Below are 21,467 nucleotides of genomic sequence, written 5' to 3'. Positions count from 1 at the left end.
CCATTTGGGGTTGCAGTGATGAAATGCTGGAGGTGGGGATGTTTCCACCCTGGCCCTGGTGAGTCAGTGCTGTGAGAGCTCTGTTTTCACACACACTTTGTGGCTGTTGGCTGCACCCCTGCTCCCCTCTCCACTCCACTCTTTAGCTGGTCCTTCCCAGAGCAGAACACACTTGATCCCAGCCCCAGACAGTTCCACAGCTCGTACTGACCTGCTCTGCATCCAGGTGATTGATCTCCATCACTGCCAGCACCACTTCTGGGTTTGTATCCATGCCCAAAACCTCTCCTTTTTAGTCCTCCTCATATCAGCATTAACAGCTAATTATCCTCTTAGATTCCACTCAACTTTAAAAAATATTCAAGTGTATGGTTGAGCATGTTCAGAGCTTCTTAAACCTTTTTTTAGCATTTCTCTGCATGTGGAGAGAGAATAAATAAGGAAACAAGTGTTTCATTTGGGCTTAAAAAATGTCACCCTCATTTTCTGGATCCATTTGGGTTCTGTCCATGAGTTCCCAAGGCAGGAATTTCCTGGTTAATTCCCACAGGATGTTATGGGCTCTTCCACAGCAGAGCTGGGACTAACTCTGCTTAAATCCCAGCTCTGGGAAGGCAGAAATGTTTGTCCTTTATTACAAGGATATTTTATTATTATTCACTTCTGTGGATAACATTCTGCATGGTGACAGCTTATTTTCTTTGGATTTTTTGTTATAAATATTCTGTCAGAGATATTTAAGAATCTTATCAAGGTTCAGTGGGTTCCATAATCCCATTATACAAGAATCATTACTTTGTAATAACCAGACAAGCAATAAAGAAATCAATAACTGCTCCAAAAGCACAGTCTGTGCTATGAAAATCTGCTTTTCCCCTCTCATAACACTAATAAGGATGGTGGAGCTGATTTTGGTAGCTCTGTCCTACACATCAATCACAACCTTTCTGTGAAAGATAAACTCACCAAAGGCTGCACTGGAGTAGGAAGATGGGAAAGGGGAGTTGTGCTGGTGTAAAACCCTCCCTGCTTCATTTTTGCCAACATTTGAATCAGTATTTTTGCATGCAAGTGGTTCTGCAGTACTAAAATCTCTCTCTGAGAGACTAAACCTTGCTTTCAGCTGAATTAAAGAGCACGGAGGGAAAAGAAAGCAGATTGATCAACATCTCAAAGACAGCAAAATATCCACCTGTTTGTTCAGTGTGAGCTTAAATGGCTGCACAGATTTCTGCCATCTCAAGAAAGACTGAAAGAAATGAAAACAAGTTGGAAGGGACCCTAAATCCCACCTCATTTCCACCTCCCACCATCCCAGCCCCAGTGTCCAGCCTGGCCTTGGGCACTGCCAGGGATCCAGGGGCAGCCCCAGCTGCTCTGGGAATTCCATCCCAGCCCCTCCCCACCCTCCCAGGGAACAATTCCTGCCCAATATCCAACCCAAAATCTCTCCTCTTTTAGTTTCAAATTGTTTCCCTTTCTCCTACTTGTTGGAAGCCAGCATGTTTTATCGGCTACATAATTTTAACTGCTTAATAATAGAATAAAAAGGTTGTAAGTATTTTGTTAATTGTTTTGCTGTGTGTTGTTCTTAGTCAAAATGATTTCTTGCTTGAAACATTAACGATTAATTTATTTAATTTATGAGTAATGCTGAGAGGGATAAAGATTTTTCCCTTGTCAAAATAAAATTTGTTTCTAATAATAATGAGATTGTCACTTTTCCTGTTTTCCCTTTGCTTCCTCTTTTGTTTCTCAAAAATTAATGTTTTCTGATACTATTGTAAAGTACACAATTGAGAACACAGGAAAGAAATAATCAATCTCATTAATTACATGGCAGCTTTGTCCAGAATTCATTAACATCAATATCTTATTTTCCATTGTGCATTTTATGTGGATTATTTGCATTCACAGACATTCATCAACAAGTGGTGGCTGAGATGGGGCACAGAGCAGAAGTGACCTTCTCATGGATAACAGAATTGAGATAAAGAAATGGTGAAGTCACCATTTATTGACAGATCTCAGGCTCTCAGCTCCAAACTGGCAGGAGATGCGAGCCCATGGCTCTGGCTTTGGCACAGAATTCCTTGGGCTCATTTGAAGAATTCCTACTGGGATCCTTCAGACAAATTATCCTCAGTAAAGAATATTCCTTTTTTCCTTTTTGTTGAGATTTTTTGTGTGGTTCTTCTGGTTTTGGGCACTTTTTTGTAGGTTTTTTTACACTGATTTCGACCTTTCCTTCAAACCCACTGCACTTGGTATTTTTGAATTTTGTGAAATCAGTGCTCACATGAATAGTGGTGGTGGAGGTCCAAACCCATTTTCCAGGCACCACAATCAGCAGGAGAGGAACCAGCATTGCAATAAACAAAGTAAATTTGCACAGTAAATTTTCTGTCTCTCTCTCAGACCAGCTCAGAGTCAGAATGGGCAGCCAGTGCCTGAATCTTGCTATTTACAAAGCTGAGAACATCTCTCAAGGGTGTTCTTGCAGATTTTCCTAATTTCAGGGGCATCCTGTGGCACATGAGGACACGAGGCTCTGGGAGAAGCAGCTCTGGGGCTGCCTGAGCTCAGCTCCCAGTGAACTCTCCAGCTCTGAGTGACAAAAATGATCTGACAGGTGTGAATTCAGAGTCAGAGGAGCTTCTCCACAGCTCCCAGGATTTACACCATGGATCCTCTGCTGACTGAAATCCCAAGTTTTTTAAAAAAATAAAATTAAATCATTTGGGCTTTAGGTTTTGTGGTTTTTAAATTATTCAAGGCTTTCTAAGGCAGAGAACTGGGGTTTGTTTCCCCTTAGTGCTGGATTTTTATTCCCAGTATCTATTGTCCCTTTTTACTGATTTTTATTGTTCACTATCCATCTCATGAACTATTTAAATTAACACATTTTAAATGCACTTTTTTTTTTTAATATTATGCTTATATTTTACCCAGATATATCCAAAGTAGATGCATTTATCCAAAGCAGATAAACTTTTGGTTCCTTGTTGGTGTCTGTCTGTCCCATCTTCTGAAACCGAATTCCACGGAAAACACTGAATTTTTTGAATATTTGGTAGAACCTTTTGTAAAACAGCTCCAGACACCACATTTTAAACTCTTCCTAGGAGGACAAAATTCCCTCCTTCTTCTTGCAGAGATGAGATTTCAGTTAATAATGATAATAATAGTCACTAATAATGGTCACACACATCCTTCCTTCAAATGAGTCGTTTGGATTTAGAGACCTTCAAATTCTCTGATCTCCTGATTTACCCACCAGCCAGCAAGGTTAATGCTTAATAAAATCAGATGCCCTTTTTATAATCACTTCATTAAAAGTGAGCAGCAAAAGGTACATTAAATTAAAGTGTTTGTGATATGGGATCAATTTGGTGGAATCCCAGAGGTCTCCCTGTGCCTCATAAAGAGCTCTCCACTTTGAACATATCCATAAGTGACCCATGGAGAATTTCTGTTCTCTTTAATTTGAGGAATTTAAATGGCTTTTATTGCCTCCAATGGTGGGAAGTACTGAATGAGGGATAAATTGTCCTGGAAAGGAATTAGGCTGTGGGTGTACAGCTTTAATAATTCATACCCTTGCTACATTCAGAAAATAAGCCTTTTTTTGTAAATGGGAGCAAAATTAAGAATCCTGTTCCTTAGGAAAAGTTTCCTTCTGCCTCCTTTAAGCAGGTGGGATTTGTAGAGGTATGAATGAACATATTCTGGATTATCTACGAATTCAAGGGAGAGATAAAATCCTGATTTCTTGGCCCATTCTGAATCTTTACACCTTATCATTGCTTGAACCAAAGCTCTAGAAGCTTTTAGTGCCCTGCTGTTTGCTGATTAATTGTCTCCAGCTGTTGGAGTAGTTTTTTTACTTAAGATAAACAGAAAGCAAAACCAGAAATATTTTACATGCCTATGGTGATCTTGTGGTTGCTGTTTCTTTTTTTAAAAAAGTAACTCAAAGATGCTTGTAAATGTTTAATAGAATTAATGTCTGTCTTCATAGCTCTATTCTTAATTAAAAATGTTTATTTTTTCCTTGCAGCTGGATCATTTTTGGAATATGGAGCATTAAAAGAGGAAGCTGAAGTGGGAAAGCATCTCTCTCATGCATGGCTTTGTGAACCAGGGTTTTTCTCAGCCAGGGTTTGACATTTATGTGCCTGGAGCATCAGGTTCTGCAGCAAGAGGCTGGGAGCAGAAAGCAGAGGGCTGTGGTTACTCCACAGACGCTCTCAGCTCATTCATGATCAAAGTGAACCTTCCCAGCCTCTGTCATCAGCAGTCATTAACAGCCTGCTCTAATTACTGATGTTACACACAAGGACTTCCATGCAGAGATGTAGAGGAATCCTTCTCTTGTTATCACTGTGCAACACTTCCTTCATCCTTATTGCTGTAATTAAAATTATTCTGGCTCTCCCTCATTGGCAGACCTGAATAACCAGACCTTGCTTTGGCCTTTTACATTTTCCACTCCCTCAGTTATGACTGGGAGCTGTAATTTATCAAAGGCACAATGAGAGGTTATCAAAGTCTTGTTTCAGTAGAGGAAAGAGGAACATTACCCTCCAGAGATAAATCTTTCATTAAACTTTACAAAGACCTTAAGCAGTTTCTACCCTATTTATCTTCCCTGTCTTTCTTCTTCATGCTCCAGCTGCCAGTGTTTAGAAAGCAGCACAGGGCAGAGAGCCAAAGCAGGAGCTGATTTCCCAGCCATATGGAGAAACTTCCCCTTCCACAGCTAACATTTGACTTCATATTTAAAACTGGCCTCAACTTTCAAAGTTGTTATTTTTTCATGACTTGAAATTGTTCTGTACATGACCAATATTTTTAGGATGCAGAGAAGGTCAAAGAAAATATTCACAGGACACAAAAAGTGAATTTGGTGAGGAATAAACTCATCTGTTTACTTTCATTTTTTTTAAAATTTGTCTTGTTGAGGAACTTAGTGTCATTTGCCATTTTGTCAGGTAGATATTGGAATATTAAGAAATTGGATAAGGAATTGTCTCAGGTGGATCATGCTGGAGAGAAATTACAGAGGTGATGCAGGTATTGAGAATAAAAACTTTCTCCCTCGGATTTTGGGAAAAGACATTGATTATTTTATAATTTTTATTTTTATTTTTTTTTAATTTCAGTGCTTTTTCTCTCTTTCTCCCTTTTTAAAAGATGTTATTGAATAAGAAGGAAAAGTATAAATAAAATAGACAAGAGGAAGGATTGCAGGGGGAAGCAAAATTATAGAGTTGTGACTTGTGTGATACCATGGTTGTGATTAAATATGAATTTCTAAAAAAGACACAATATTTGTCCAGTCCTGACTCGGGCAATGCTAAAAAGCAAATTTTATTTTAAATCTATTAAGTTTCTTCTCATCTCTCGGATATTCTTGGTTGAGAAACGAGAGCAGGACTCGTTTCCTTGGGGAGTGGTGGGATTGGGATGAGGTTGGCTCTTTCCACAAGGAGCATCCCTGATTTCCCAGCAGAAATCAGATTTTCCTGGGGTTCCCCTCGTTCCCCTTTGCTCTGAATCCAAGGTGGTTGTGCCAGACTGGGATCAGTGGGAACTGCAGGAGCTGCCAGCTCCGATCACACCTGATCTGCACAGTTCCCAACCTCTCTGGGAAATTTATTGTCCATCCTCTCCCAAAACGATGAAATATTTCATGGATCTGTATCTAACCCCTACATGGGCTCTGTAACAAGTGCCTGAAATTATATTTAGTTGATTAATTGGTTCTGTCATGAAGTTGTATGAAATTACATTTCTTTCCAAAGTCTCCTCTTTTTCTCTGTGAAACAATGATTTATTTAATGGCTGTAATGTACTCGGGCCAAATCCATTTAATGTTGTTATATCTATATTGAAATCCCCTCATTTAGTGATAAAAAAGAAGGTGCTCTCCCTTTTATTCAAGAATTTCAAGAAGACAAGTGAGGCTTGACCTCTGCTACTGCACCAAGCCTTTTCAAAATGTGTAACCAACTTTAATATTTAAATTCAGAAATATTTAATTTTATTTTAAAACCAGCGTTAATGAAGAATAACAGACATTAAATAATTTTAAGGAACCTTTTAATGTGAGGGCTGTTCCATGGGATTTCCCTCCTGGCCAGCATGTTCCCCAAATTCCATCTGCTCAAGCTGTGACCCTGCAGGAGCTCGAGCTGGATTTGGGATGGAAAGGAGCTGGATTTGGGATAGCAGAGATGGATTTGGGATGGAAAGGAGCTGGATTTGGGATGGAAAGGAGCTGGATTTGGGATAGCAGAGATGGATTTGGGATGGAAAGGAGCTGGATTTGGGATGGAAAGGAGCTGGATTTGGGATGGAAAGGGAGCTGGATTTGGGATGGAAAGGAGCTGGATTTGGGATGGAAAGGAGCTGGATTTGGGATGGAAAGGAGCTGGATTTGGGATGGAAAGGAGCTGGATTTGGGATGGCAGAGATGGATTTGGGATGGCAGAGATGGATTTGGGATGGCAGAGATGGATTTGGGATGGAAAGGAGCTGGACTTGGGATGGAAAGGAGCTGGATTTGGGATGGAAAGGAGCTGGATTTGGGATGGCAGAGATGGATTTGGGATGGAAAGGAGCTGGATTTGGGATGGAAAGGAGCTGGCTCAGAGCTGGAATTTGGGTTGGGAGTGGCCCAGATTTAGGGCAGCCCCTCAGTGGGAGCTGTGTGAACTTTACCTTCAGGCTGCCCTTGGTGATCCAGAGCCACAGAAGGGTAAAATAATTCTGAGTTTGTTTACAAGCAGCAGCTGCAGAACAGCTGAGATGAAGCCTCTCACTTTTCTTTTTCTCCTTTTATTTTTTTAAGTGGCTTTAATGCATTTTTAAAGTGTTCTTGCATTAAAATTCCTCCCAAAACAGCATTCCTGCCCTGACTCCTGCTCTCCCTGCAATTGTCAGGATATTTCTGAGCTGGTTTTGGTGCCATTTAGACAGAGCCATGTCATTGTAGGTTGTTTTATTTCATTTTCTCCTCTGGTTTGCCAGGTTTCCTGGCCAATGCTCATCTCCTGAATGGCCCTGTAAAATCTTTTCTCTGTCAGTTGTTAGGAGTGTTCCAAAGAGCCTCTCATCCCAAAGATCAGGTAGGAATGGGGATATTTTTGGAGGTGCCTCTGTTTGTGGGAGAGCCCAGAGACAGATTTAGGATCTGGGGAATGGGAGCTGAGACAACATTTAAAATTTAAAATACATTCACGTGGTGTGGCTGTCCTGGCTCACTGGATGGTATTTGAATAATGAACCTTTACTTTTTTTCTTTGGTTCCCAGGGTGGAAATATCTGGAAAAAAGATCATTAGAAGAGGATTCAGTTTTGAGGAGTGGTCCTTGCTGTGGTGGCAGAGGGCTGCAGGGGTTACAGCATCCTGGGAATCTGTTTTTTTCCAGGAGAGGACACTCTTGATGGCACCTTCAGCTGAGAGCTCTGAGATCTGGATTTTGGGGAAGGGAACTCAGCTCTTGACATCAGAAAATGGTGAATCTGGGATATGGAGGGAGGCACAGAGTTCCACAGAATCTGGCAGGGGAGCTGTAAATAAAGGGAATTTCTCCAAATGGAAGGAAACCAATTATGAAAGGTCTTGGGAGGCTTTTCGCCACATTGTGCCTTGTTCCCAAACTCTTACAACAGCTCTAAGGCAAAGCAGATTGTATAAAACACTAAAAATTTTGGGTTTAATACTTTTCTAGTCTTTTACTCTGGGAAATTAGTGGCAAACCAGCCCTGACTCCATCAGAAGTCACAGAGCAGGGCTGTGATTTGGAAGATTTTCCCCCAGGAGCCCAAAGCAGGTGGAATTCATCAAAGGCAACTTTGAGGTTGGGCTTTGTGAGAAGCTCCCATCTCTTTTCCAACATGAAGGGGTAACAAGGAGTGAAGCTCTGTCACTCATTTCTGCAGCCACAGTTCCCTCCCTTAATCACTCCCAGATAAACACAGGAGTTAATTCAAAATCTAAGCACATTAAAGGCAGTATAATAATCCTCAGGGTGCTCTGAACCTCGTTCAGTGATGCTTTGCTTTAAAGTTTGGAAATATTTTTAATGTGGGATTGAGTGAGTAAAGCTCAAATTAAAGGAATAAGTCATCACTCCTCAAAAAAAGCCAACAAACTCGGTGTATCTTTTCTTTTTTATTAACTTGTTTTTTAACTTAAGTCCTTTTTGTCTTGATGTTGCTGCAGTGTGGAGTTCCCAAATAAGCTGAGAACAGCCTTATTAATCCCTGATTAGACAGGCAGCTCTTTAGTTTTTAACCAGAAAGACTTAACAAGGGCAGGAAGGCAGCAAAAACTTCAGCTGAGCTCAGGGAACAACTCGAAAGCTCCACATAATGAGCTGCTTAAATAATGTCACACATTTTGCCATTGTCAAATTAGGCTATTTTTATTTTTCCCATGCCTTATTTCAGTTGCAGGTACCTAAAATATTGAAAGCTTCGCTTCCTGAGTTCATATCTTTGTTTTTCTTAAAAATGGGGAGGGGATTTGCCTAAAATAGGGTGAAAGATCACAACAAAATTAAAGGTCTGGAAGTTAAAGGTTACACAAGGGAGTGAAATTTCATTTATATCAACTAAACCTCCTTGACCTTTGAGGTCAACACATTTATAGCTGGTTTATTCCAGCCCAGGTGTTTCATTAAATAATAATGGATGTTGGGATTTCAGACACCACTCCATTCCTTCTCCCTGTTTTAGCTGGCTGAGGTTTATGAGAGGATAAGGATCAATCCCTTCTATTTTCAGGATCTCTTAGGAAGTGGAGGCAAAGAGCTAAAATTCATCCCTTTGGCTCTGAGCATTTTGGTTTAAACCATCTGAAGGCTGATCTTTATTTTGGGTTTCCTGGATTACATCACGCTGCTATGGAGATGTGGTGCTGCAAATGTGGGGTTTGTTCTCCCTCTTGTGTTCATTCCCAACCCTTGTTCCACTCAGAGCCAGGAAAGATCATTTCTTGAAGCTGTTCCCACTCTAATTCTTCTTGTCATGGCTGAGAAAAATCAAGTCAAATTCTTGGTGAGTCACTTAAATTAGTTTTCAAAACGAGATGTAGAAAACTTAGAGGAGATTTCAGTTTCTCTGCTGGAGGAAAAGAATGGAGAGAAGAAAGGGGAAGTTTCTCCCATGCTAAGGATCTGCTCTAATAAATTTTTTCTGTCCATCCTTGTGTTTTTCACTTTGTTCCTGCACCACTAATGGTTTATGGAAGGGAGAATTTACACAGTGAAGGGAGTGCTCCACTGAGCAATGTGCTGGATGTCCAGCATTTGTGATAAATAAAATTCTCCCACATAGAATTATATGCATAATTCCAAGTTATTTCAGGTTTCCATTAATCATTTGGGATCTCTGAGAGTATCACTTCACCCTTGTGTATTTTGTTCTGCAAAATCTGGCACTGTCTTGAATAATTATGGAAATGCAGCTTGATTTTCTTATAACAGCACAGTAAACATGGTAATGACAATAAAAAAAGGTAAATTCAGAGGAAAAAGACAGATATAACCATAAAGACTTATCTGTAAATATTGAACAGGGTGTAGTTCACTGTATTAAAATGAAACACAGCCCAAACCAGTGCCTTGTTCTACCTGAAGTTTACTGACTGCAGGCTGTAAAATGCTGTGGGGTCATTCAGGATCTCGGCTGATTACCCTGTGCTCCTCCCTTGAGTCAGAACACGAATTTCTGCAGCTCCTCTCATTGTTTTTACAAGCCTTGGGACACCACTCCTGCATTTTCAGGTGGTGCAAATCCCATCAGGAGTGGCAGCTGGTTTTACCCCGTGCTCCCCACGCTGGGTGACTTTTCCTGGAGTGATGCTCTTGCTCTGGTATCTGCAGCCTCGTAGTTCTCCGTGCTGTTTGATGCTGCAGGCACCCAAGGCAGCTGTATTTCCACGAGATAATTGGGTGTGAGGATGCAGAGGTGAACCTGCAGGCAGCTGTGAGAAGTCCCAGCTGGTGTTTACCTGCATTCCTTCCCCTCTGAAAGAGTTTTGAAACCTGGTCTGCAGTAAATTGTTCTGGAGTGATGGGAGAATGCAGCAGGGAAAGTCACAGAAGGGCAAAGAGAGAAGAGTTTAAAAAACCAGCCAGTTCATCAAGTTTTTATTAATTACATTGTTCAGGAATGACTTGCCCTGCTGAATGAAAGAGAGATTTGATAAGCACGGTGCAGTCAGCACGTGTGAGGTTATTCTTACTCTGGGACATTGAGGAGTGGATAATTAATGACCCTGCATCATTACTGGGCTCCATCTGGGAATTAATTCAGGGCTGAGCTTGCCTGGTGTGGCAGAGGACTGGAGGAGGAGGAGGAGGAGGAAGAGGAGGAAGAGGAGGAAGAGGAGGAAGAGGAGGAAGAGGAGGAAGAGGAGGAAGAGGAGGAAGAGGAGCTTTTCCTGGTGAATCACCACTGCAGCTTGATGAACTTGCACTGTTTCACCCCTGCAGGTGTAACACAAATGTTCATTTTCCCAGGCACTGATCTGCATAAAATCATGGAATGGTTTGGGATGGGAGGGACCTTAAATCCCACCCAGTGTCCCCCCAGCCATGGCAGGGACACCTCCCACTGCCCCAGGTGCTCCAGCCCCAATGTCCAGCCTGGCCTTGGGCACAGCCAGGGATCCAGGGGCAGCCCCAGCTGCTCTGGGAATTCCATCCCATCCCCTCCCCATCCTCACAGGGAAGAATTTCTCCCCATATCCCACCTAACCCCGACCTCTGGTAGTTTAAAGGCATTTTAGATGATTTTCTGATTTTCTCTTCCCTTCCCTGCTGAGTGTCCCGAGCTGCTGGACCAGCAGCCTCCTGATGTTGAGGAAAGGAAGTTTCTCCATTTCTCTGCATTCCCATGATCAAGGTTATCCTCCTCCTCTTTTATTAACAGTGGTGCCAAAATGAATGCTGGAATGTTGGAAAAGAAGCTGCAGGAGGGAAATTTTAAAATCCATGATTCCTGAAAGTTGGGTTGGCTCCTTGCATAAACTCTGAGGTTTAGAGCAGCCTTCAAGCATCACTGGATCACCAAATCATGCTAAATACATGCAAATTGTCAAATTATCCTTCTGATAATTCCCCTAATTCAAAGCCCACGCCAGAAAAAAGCCCATTATTATTTTATTTTTTTTCTTTAGTAAACTGATGAGATATTTTCTTGCTTTGATTGACAAAAATAAGTTTGATAGTTTTGAAGCATTTAATTATTTTGCTGCTATCTTGGATCTGTCATTTGCTTGATTAGCTCAGATTTTGAAGGGAAAGGTTGTTTTGAAATGGGAAATCTTATTTTAATTTTGCAAATGCCAAAAGAAGATATTTTGGTAATTTTACTAACTTAGGAAATATTCAGATTTGCAGAACTTGTTGAAACTGTTTTGGGTTTTTTTTTTTTCCTGCAGGAGCTTTGGTTTTGAGGATTAATAATTTTCCATAAAGAGGGGATTTTTTAAAAATTGTTTTCCAAACTGATGACTTCTGCTCTCCTGCTGAAGTGACACACTGTGAGGTTAGAGAAAAATCTCAAAAACTCTCTTGAAGACAAACAGACTTCAGAGTTTTATCTGAGTCCAACTTCCCAACAAATCCATCTCTTTACAATATTTTCCTACAATTTCCATGCAGTTATCTGCTTCGCTTTGTTCTCAGATATTCAATGTGCTCTTCAAACTCCCAGCAATTCCCATCAGATTGCTTTGCAGAAGGAACTCAGGAACACACAGAATTATTTTTGGAAGAAAACCACTTTCTCTAATTGGTGCTGCAGAAGGGCCCAGGTTTATTAGCATATGATTGCATTTGGGAAGTCTGAAGTGCTGCTTTAATTGGAAACTAATTTGACAAAGAGGAGGGCAGACACGTTATCTAAATTAAGAAACAGAGAAATAAATATGCCCAAAAGAAAGTCCTGGTGGTGTTTAAATTTAGCAGGAAACACAGAGATATCCAGCTTGGAATATTTCAAAGAGCAGGTAGTGCTGTGAAGTCCCAGGAATAAAACACTTTGTCATAGCTGCACATCTCAACAAACACTGAGCTGCCCAGAAAACAGAGGCTTCATAAACTTGATTTTTAGAAATAAAACTGGCTTGATTTAGAAATAAAATGTACCATTGCTATGGAATAGCTGCTTCTCTGGCTGCTCCCTGGGCAAAACCAGGATCTCTCCCTGCTGAAATCCCTGGAGCTGTTGTTACCCTCCTGACCTCTCCCTGGGGCCAGGAAGGTGCTCCCACCACAGGGGTGCAGTGACCACAGGCTTCCCGTGGAGTTTATCCCATGGAATGAGCCCCAGCTGGGGAGAAAACAAGAGCCCAAGTCTCTTCTCTGCTGCCAAAAATCAATCTTGGACCTGTTGCAATCGATAGGGCGATGCTGATGGAAAAATGGTGAGACAAGCTTGGAAATTAAATGGTGTGGCTGAGATAAATGTGCCTCCAGAGGCTGGGCCTGTGCCAGCTGCAGGCTGGAGGGTGCTCTGGGTTTATCCTGCCCATCCAGACTGATGGAACACCTGGATATTCTCCCTGTGGAATGACACAGCTCGGAATGTCGCCTGTACCGACTCATCATCAATCCAGGTCAATCATCTCCACCCCAGGGTTTTATGGAAAGCTCTCCTGAAGATTCTGAGCTGTGCTGGACGAGGAGATTTATATAAAATATATCCTCCCATCCATACATTTACATGTGGAGGGGTGTGTTAAGGGAAACCTCTCAGAGAGTGATTGAATTATTCTGGTTTCTGCCATTCATCATGTTGGTAACCAGAGCACACAAAAACTGAGGGTTTCCTTTAACTCCCGACTTCACTGGGGTTTGATCATGGTGATATTTTCTATATTTGTTTTCCAGGCATCCCAGACATCAGACAAAAAGGGTGAGAAGCCAAGTTCAGAGTACTCCATAGGACTGAGGGGAAATGTAGAGCAGGGCTCAGTGTTTTGAACCCAAGGCTGTGTTTGAAATCAGTAATTTGGAGCCTTGTGGCCCTCATGGCTCTGGAGTGGACAACCACACTCTGTTCTTAAAACTCCCTGTATTTCTGAGACCTAAATTCACAAATCCTCACACAAAGTTTCCTCAGCACTGCCTTTCCACTTGTTTTCTCAGGAGGATTTTATCTCCTTTTTCTAGCCCTGATCTGGCTCCTATAGCAAGAGCTTTTAATTTTAGTGTATTTAAGTTATTTAATGTGAAAAGTTAACTTGAAAAACTGATTCTGATTAATCTTCTGCATCCAAAGAAAGTCTCTAAAATTATCTAAAAGTAAAAATAATTGCCTTCTGCCTTTCCAGGTCTGGATTCATTAAAGGAATTGATTGACTTTGAGTGGCTGTGGAGCTGGCAGTGGAGTCTATTAATAGATTCACTCCGAAAAGGTCCTGCCCTCTGTTAAATAACACTGCTGCCACTTGATGGGACCTGTGGCCTTGTCATGAGGAGCAAAAAGAGACCCTGGCAGAACAAATGTCAAGTCAGCTCAGCAGCTGGGATGCAAATTGAGTTATTCCTTATAAATGATGCAGGTTCCACCTGCCAAAATCGGCCTCTTGCTGCCTCTGTGGGGCTGCTGCTTTTCCCACAGGGATATGTGGGAATCAATCCAGATTCTTGTGCTGTTGGAGATTTTGTGTGATGTCTTAATCCAGTGAGGAATAAGAAAATAACATGGAAATAAACTCCCAGGAGTGATTGGCAGGGGATACAAAGGAAGAGCTTGGCCACCTTGGAAATGCTCATGCTGGCATGAGGTTGGGTCGACCATCAAGCTGCCATAAAGGCTTCCTCCTCCCTAAGAATGCAAAAAGGACTAAAAGAGTGGCTCAAAAGCCTTTCTTATACTCCAAAGCAAACGGTTGAGGTGGGGTTCGGTCTCTTCTGCTGTGGCACAAAGAAAAGATGAGAGGAAATGGCCTCAAGTTGTGGCAGGGGAGGTTCAGATTGAGTTTTAGAAGCAGATCTTTCAGTGAAAGGTTGGTCAGATATCGGAACCGGTTGCCTAGGGAGGTGGTGGAGTCACCATCTCTGGAAATGCTCTGATTGTGGATCTTGGGGACCAGGTTTGGGGGTGATTATGGTGGTGCTGTTGGACTTGATGGTCTTGAAGGTCTCTTCCACTCCTGATGGTTCTGTGCTTGCTGCTGATGGTGATTTTGGAAGCCCAGTCGTGGAAAACATCCCAAAATAATTCTGCATCCATGAATGCAGTGCATGACTGGTTGGAGCTCCAAGGATGAGCACAAGAGCATTTCCCATTTTCCTGCTCCTTGTTTTCAAGAAAAGAAAGGTTTAAAATCTCCCAGGCCTTGCAAACTTTTGGAAGAATGCAGGCAGACATGGAATGCTTTGAACTCCCATAGAAGAAGCTGTTAAAGTCAGTCTCTGTTATAAATTTATTCTGCTGTGGTGGCTGTGAATGTCCTAAACCAGACTTGGACTAGATTTATGTGGAGTCATACATTATGTATCAGCTATTAAAAAAAAAAGAAAAAAAAAAGAAAAGGCTTTATGATTTAGCACTAAATTTTTAGAAAATAAAAAATTCTGCTGAAAAAGGAGCTGTGCAACATTAAAAATGCCAGGCTTGTGATCAACACCTCCCCCTCCTCTCATCTGTCTTTGATGCATTTCTATTTGGCCTCATGCTGGTAGGGGTTGTTAAATTTGCATTTCATGTCAGAGTCAAAAGTCATCTCCAAAAGCTGTGGAATTAGAATTTAATTATGAAACAGTTCGAAAAACCAAGAGAAGCAGGATTTTGGACTCAGTAAAATGAAAGATTAAAATCAATCTTTATTTGTGCAAGGTTGATTGCTTGGACTCTGTCGGAAAGGTGTTCAGCACTAAAATTCCTTCAGGAATTTTGCACTCCATGGACATCCACCAGGATGAGCAGAGGGATGGAGCAGCTCTGCTGGCAGGAAAGGCTGGCACAGCTGCCATTGTTCAGCCTGGCCAGGAGAAGCTTTGGGCTGAGCTCAGGGTGGCCCTGCAGGGCCTGAAGGAGCTGCAGGAAACCTGGAGAGAGACAACTCCCAAGGGATGGAGGGACAGGACAATGAGAATGGCTTCACACTAAAAGGAAATAGGTTCAGATGGGATATTGGGAATAAATTGTTCCCTGGCAGGGTGGGCAGGCCCTGGCACAGAATTCCCAGAGCAGCTGGGGCTGTCCCTGGATCCCTGGCAGTGCCCAAGGCCAGGCTGGACATTGGGGCTGGAGCTCCTGGGACAGTGGGAGGTGTCCCTGCCATGGATGGGGGACACTGGAGGGGATTCAAGGTCCTTTCCAACCCAAACCATTCCATCATTCTCTGGTCTTTGGTACCTGAGTTTCTTTTCTGATAAAGATGTTTAATTTTAAATAAATGTTTGATAAAACGTCATAAGAATGCTTTCCCAAACAGCAACAAGTGAAGATGCTCCATACTTGGATCAGATAATTCCTTAAGTACAAATGAAACTAAGACAACTCATTTTGAACTTTAGGGCAGAGCTGGAAGCTGCAATGAGGTTTGGAAAGAGAAAAGTGGCTCCACTGCTGGAGGTTTGACTTGGGCTCAGAAATAAATAGAAATCAATCAGTGTTACAGGTCAGGTTTGGCAGCAGTAAAACTTAACTAAATTGTGTAATTTTCTTTTCAAATTACAAAATGCCCTGTAAATTGGGTAATCATAAAACATTTCCACCATGCTGATAAGAAATCTGAATGTACAATGGGATTTATTTTAAGCTGAAGGAGAAAAAGGGGAGAAGGGTGAGAGGACAGCAAATGGTTCAGAGTGAGGAGTGGGATGTGTGAGACTGAGCAGGTCACGGTACCCCAGGGTTGTGTGGCTGGAAAAAAGCAGGAGGGGAAAAGGAAAGCAGAAAATAACCTCAGAGTATTGTACTTGGAAGCAGATTTTCATTGGGAAGGTCTAGGAATTTTCTCTGCTCTTTGTTTAACATAAAGGAAAGTTATGTTGGATTTGTGACTGCCTAGAAACTTAAACTAATGAAAATAAAGCTGTAAAAAATTATGTTTCTCATATGTAGTTATTGGAAACCTTAACTAATTTCCAGGAGTTGTTGGGAAGTTATGCCACAGAGAAATTACTACACAGTTTAATGCTTGGTTCTAATTAATTTGTACAAAATATTACATTCTCAGCCTTTTTATTGGTGTGGCAAATTTGCATTGCTTTTTTTTTTGCACCCTATATATTGCAGCTCATGTAATTACTGCTCCTCCTGCTGAGCAATTAGTGAGAAAGAGTCCCAAAATTAAACTAAACAGAGCTCTGGAGTTGTCTTTGAATTTCCGCTGGAGATTTTGAGCAGTGCCATGAAAACATCGAATCCTTCCTACTAAAACTGCTGGTTTCAGTTTTAGAGTTGTTAATCAATTTAATTGATTTAATAGGCTGTTAATTGATGTAATAAGCTGTTCATAGGTTACTTAGCAGAATTTCCTAAGCAAGACTGGAGAGTAAAATCGTGTTTCCTCCCAGTGTCCAGAGACTTTGAGCATCTTGGGTGCTTTTTACATCTTGCTCTGTGCAAAAAGTAAATCCACTTATTAGACAGATAAAAACAGAGAGAGAATTTCATTTTAATGTGTATCTTTTAAAAGCTTGATTATTTCCACATGTTTACCTTTTAGCTTTATGGTTCTGTTTTCCCCGGTTTACTGCCTGATACTTCACTGAGCATCTTGTGCAAGGAGTTTTATGGATGCATAAAAGTAAAGCTGAACTCTTTCTTTTGAGCTGGTTATCTAAATAGGAGCTGGTATCTCCTGGAAAACTTCAAAACTTTACGTTTAAAAACGTGTCTGTGAAAATCCTTGTCAAATTTATTCTCTTCTTGTGTTCTCTGAGTTTCCTGATGCGTGGAGAAATCCAGGTTTCCTTTTGTTCCATCACGTCATTCAATTCTCCAGCTGAAAGCCCCAGCCCCATTTGTGATCCTGGCTTTCCATGATGATGCCCCAGATGGGGAATCATTTTAAGGTGAAGTGTACATGCTGGAGAGAGATGAACTCCGTGCTCCAAACTCGATTCTTCAGTGGTTTCAGCATAAAAATAAATATTAAAACCCCAGAATATTTTAAGGCAGAGCTGTCAAACATTTCCTGGCTTCCTATAAGGAATTCTGCATCTCTGTCTCATTTGTCAGCCCAGCCTGGGTATAAATTTAATAAAATGCAGTTTATATTTTGTTAAAACCAAGCTGTTATTTTAAAATTAAAGTTGTCGATTGATTCTTAAGGATGTATTAAAAATTTCAGGGCAAAGCTGCATATGGAAGTGAATTTATAGCATTGAATTTTTCAGTGATAGTCACTGACATTTTGGTTTTGCTGGGAGCTCAGATTCAGAATTATCAGGAATATCCATCCACAGCAGGAAGAGGCTGTTACAGAAGTTTGGGATAAAGACCCTGGGGATAAATTGATTAAACTTTGTTGTCCATGTTTATTACTTGATTTAGCTCCAGTTTGGGAGTTTGCAGCCTCAGGGATGTGTTCACACCTATTCCTCTGCCTCAGGAGGGTTTTTATTTGTAGAGTTTGGTCTACCTGTACATTAAAAATTCATCATTCTGGCTCAGAGTGCTCATTAATGATCACTCAGAACTAGCCCAGAGAGGCTCAGCTGCTGATTAGAAGGAATGTGAATGTTTTCATTCAAACCCTTTGATGCTGGGCAATTTTGGATTTATCCCCTTCCCAGTGAAATACTGGGGAATACAAAATCCACCAGCCAGTTCAACGTGGAGTGATAATAATAAAAATAAATGTATAACCCATCCAAATATCGTGGTTGCTGTAGAAGAGGAGAGCAGAGGGACTGGAGCAAGGTGACCCAAAACCCAAAACCAGCTCTCCTGGTCCCTGGAGCTCTGCAGGTTTGGCATCACCTGGGCAGTGGGTGCTGTTTTATCCAAGAGGGCCCTGAATTCTCTGGAGACAAATCCTTTGAAATTGCCCTATTAGAACAGGAAATTGTTTTGTTATTGCCCCAATTTTCTCTGACAAACTACTTTGTCTAATGAGAAGGATCTGCTTTCTCACTTAGGAGGGAAGTATTAATAACTCTAATTGCCACTTATTAGCAATTTTACAAGATGCTGAGCACATAAATAGACTTTCTAGCAGTCTATAAAAAAGAACAGCATTAAAGCTAATATGATCACTAATTGTTTTCTGGCTGGAAAAAAGGATTTTTACAGAAATATTTGAACATTTCACATATGGCTGTACTGGGACATGGAATGAGATCAGCAGCACTGGTATTTTCAGGACAGAAAGGGAGAGGAGTCGTCTGGTACAACTAAAAATTCTCCCTTTAAGTTCTTTGCAGCCTCCCACGATTCAAAGTCAAGACTTGAGTGTTGCCTGGTGCTCTTCTTGATAGAAGTAGTTGTACAGGAAAAAAAACTGCAGGCAAATGAGTTAGAATCTTTATAAAAGCAGTTTGGCACAAATGTTTCTGCAGGGTGATCCCTTCAAGAGTGTTGGTTCTTATTTGGAGATGTTCTGGTTTTATTTTGCGTTGCCAGGTTCCTGTTTCTTCACAACAATTCTGTAATTTTTGTGAAGAATAACAAAACTTGATTTTTTTTCAAAAAAAGACTGTTCTGGATTGGCTAAGAATTGTCCTTTTAAAAGTTCAGATATCTAGTTTTTACTAAAACTGCCTGCTTTTGCATTGGAAAAAGGAGATAAAATAATAGGTGTGTGTTTGTATACAGAGAATCACAGAGTCATTAAGGTAGAAAAAGAACTGGTTCTGCTGCCACAATATTTATTTATTTGTCTGCCTCATAACAGCAAACTCCACAGAACAATGCCCTCCATGGATGAACAGGCTGTGATACAGATATTTCCTAAATGGATTTGCCTTTGCAGGAGCAGCAGGCCTGGGAAATTCCTCTGGAATGTTTTGAGCACCAAGAAGAAAGAGTTGTGATCAACACCAGAGCGCTCCTCTCCCACCAGGGAAGGTTTTCTGTGTCCTGTTTTGATCCAACCCCTCCATTTATCCCCCAAACACAAAGTTTGGTGGGAGAACACAAGCACACAAGCGCAGTCCTTGATGGGCCCTGAGAACTGATAATGTGCCAAAGGATCCTTCCCATCAAAACTGTTGGGAAGGTAGAATTATAATAAAATTATTAATACAACTCTTTAGCCAGAAAGGCTAAGGAAGAAATACAAATGAAAGCATGGTTTGAATAATTCAAATAAACCGGGCTGGTGTGCCAGAACACATTCTGTCCCCCAATAAAACCAAGCTGAGACCCCTCTCCCCAGCCTTATAAGGAAAGGACTGAAGGACCCTGAGATAACTAAAAATATGCAAAAATAGCGATTTCTATAGGTCACACACAAATGTTACTGTATTAGTACACTTAGAAAGATTGGTTAGTAAAGGAATAGAATATTCAAATGTATAGATTATATAAGTAATTGTAAAAGAGAGCTTGCTCTCTTGCTACGCTCTCTTGACTCTCTTAGCTCTCTTAGCTTTCTTGCCTCATGCTTTCTACACTCTTGCTACTCTCTTTTTCCTGCTCTTTCCTGCTCTTCTTTACTCTTTTTCCCTGCCTCTCTCACTTCTGTTCTGTCACTCTCTTTCTTAGCAATCTTTAGTCATGAGCTCATGTATTTGTATTTTACCCCCTTTTGTATTGTTCTCTCCAAGCCCGCTTTGAGCTCTGTCTGCTGGCTCATAGCAAGCTCTCTCTCTCTCTCTCTCTTCTCTCTCTCTCTCTTCTCTCTCTCTCTCTCTCTCTCTCTCTCTCTCTCTGTCTCTCTCTGTCTCTCTCTGTCTCTCTCTGTCTCTCTCCCACACCCTGAAATAAACTTCTAACACCTAACTCGATTATAGAGGTCTCTGCCGTGTCTCAGACCGTCCACCCCAGAAAGTGTCTCCTACACAAAACCTTACAGACACATAATCAGTGGAGAAAAATGGGATTTCCCAACACTCATTCAAGTGGAGGAACCTTTCAGGAGCCACACTCATGCCCAATCAGATGAATAATTTATTTAGTGCTGGCAGAGCTGCATTAACGTCGGGCATTTCCAAGGGGCATAAAGGAGGTAGGAAATCAGGCAGCCAGAGCTGAGTGCTGAATGAATTTAGCCATTCACATGTCCACAAGGATCTAAATGGATTACTTAGGAAAATCAGCAGTGCTGCTTGTACAGATTGGTAATAAATTCTGTTTCATTACAGTGACCGGTATTTTAAGATTTCAAATGAAGCCTGATTAAATCAAGTGAAATATGCACGTAAATTGTCATTATGTGGATGGATACACCTTACTCTATTAAAATTGGATTTTAGATTTGCTCCATGCTTTATTTTGCAGCTCATTTTTGATGACAGTTCATTCCTCCCACGTTGCATTATAAATTCAGCTGTATTTTAGCTTCGGATGGAACAGGGGTGTGTGGGGTGTGGGGGGGAAACTTTATTTCTCTTTTCCCCCCTATTTTCCTGTGTCAGTATTTTTTACACAAGGTCAATAACAAGCTCCAGTGTGTTTACAATTACCAAGAGGATGGGATTTGTTATTGTGCCCCGACAAATGTGCTGATGCTTCCATTATTTATGGAGAGGAGATAAAAATCGTGCAACGTTCTGAGACAGAAGTAAGGTGTGTGTGGTTTATATCTGTATTTTTGATGAGTTCTCTTAATAGGCATTGGGCAATGCACGGACCTGTGACCGTGGGATGTAAATTTCTCTTTGCAGTAAAGCTGTCAAAGGTTTGTGGGTTTTTTTATGACTCACATTTATGCAAGTTGGAAAAAAAATTAAAAAAATCTGGCTTCTTGTAGTATTTAAACCCAGAACTGATTGGTTGGTAATGGCTGTGGTCTCAAGAAGTATGAAACTGAGACAAAGGTATTCACTTAGTACTGAGGGTACTTTTAGGAAAATTTGATTGTGAGAATTGATTTATTTAAAAAAAAAAAAAAATCCAATTTTAACAATCCAGTTTTTAAAATCCCCATTAAAATTTCATTGTGAGAATTTGATTTTTTTTAAAAAAATCCAGTTTTTAACAATCCAGTTTTTAAAATCCCCATTAATATCTGTATTCCTGTGCTCCTTGGTTCAGCTGGAGTTGCTGAATTGCATCACGAGCCTTGGGATGAGTCCCATGGAGAGGAACAGAATCCAGTGCTGGACACTTTTCGAGCCCCACCACAGCAGGGGCTGTGGCACTGTCACCTCCTTTCCCTGCTGGACAAGGTGGGGTGTGTGTGTCCCCCCCAGATTCCTCCCTGGGCTTTCAGGAGCCAGCACTGAGTGTGTCCCAGTGCTGAGATGGGGAAAAGCCTCATTTCTGCTGCTTGGAAAGGGGTTCATCCCAACTCCTTTGGAGCTGGGGGTATCCATGCAAAA

This window comes from Cyanistes caeruleus, chromosome 11 (genome assembly GCF_971803275.1).
Source record: "Cyanistes caeruleus chromosome 11, bCyaCae1.hap1.1, whole genome shotgun sequence".
NCBI classification, from domain to species: Eukaryota; Metazoa; Chordata; class Aves; order Passeriformes; family Paridae; genus Cyanistes; species Cyanistes caeruleus.
The sequence above is the reverse complement of the archived record's forward strand: the minus strand, read 5'-3'. Positions refer to the sequence as shown.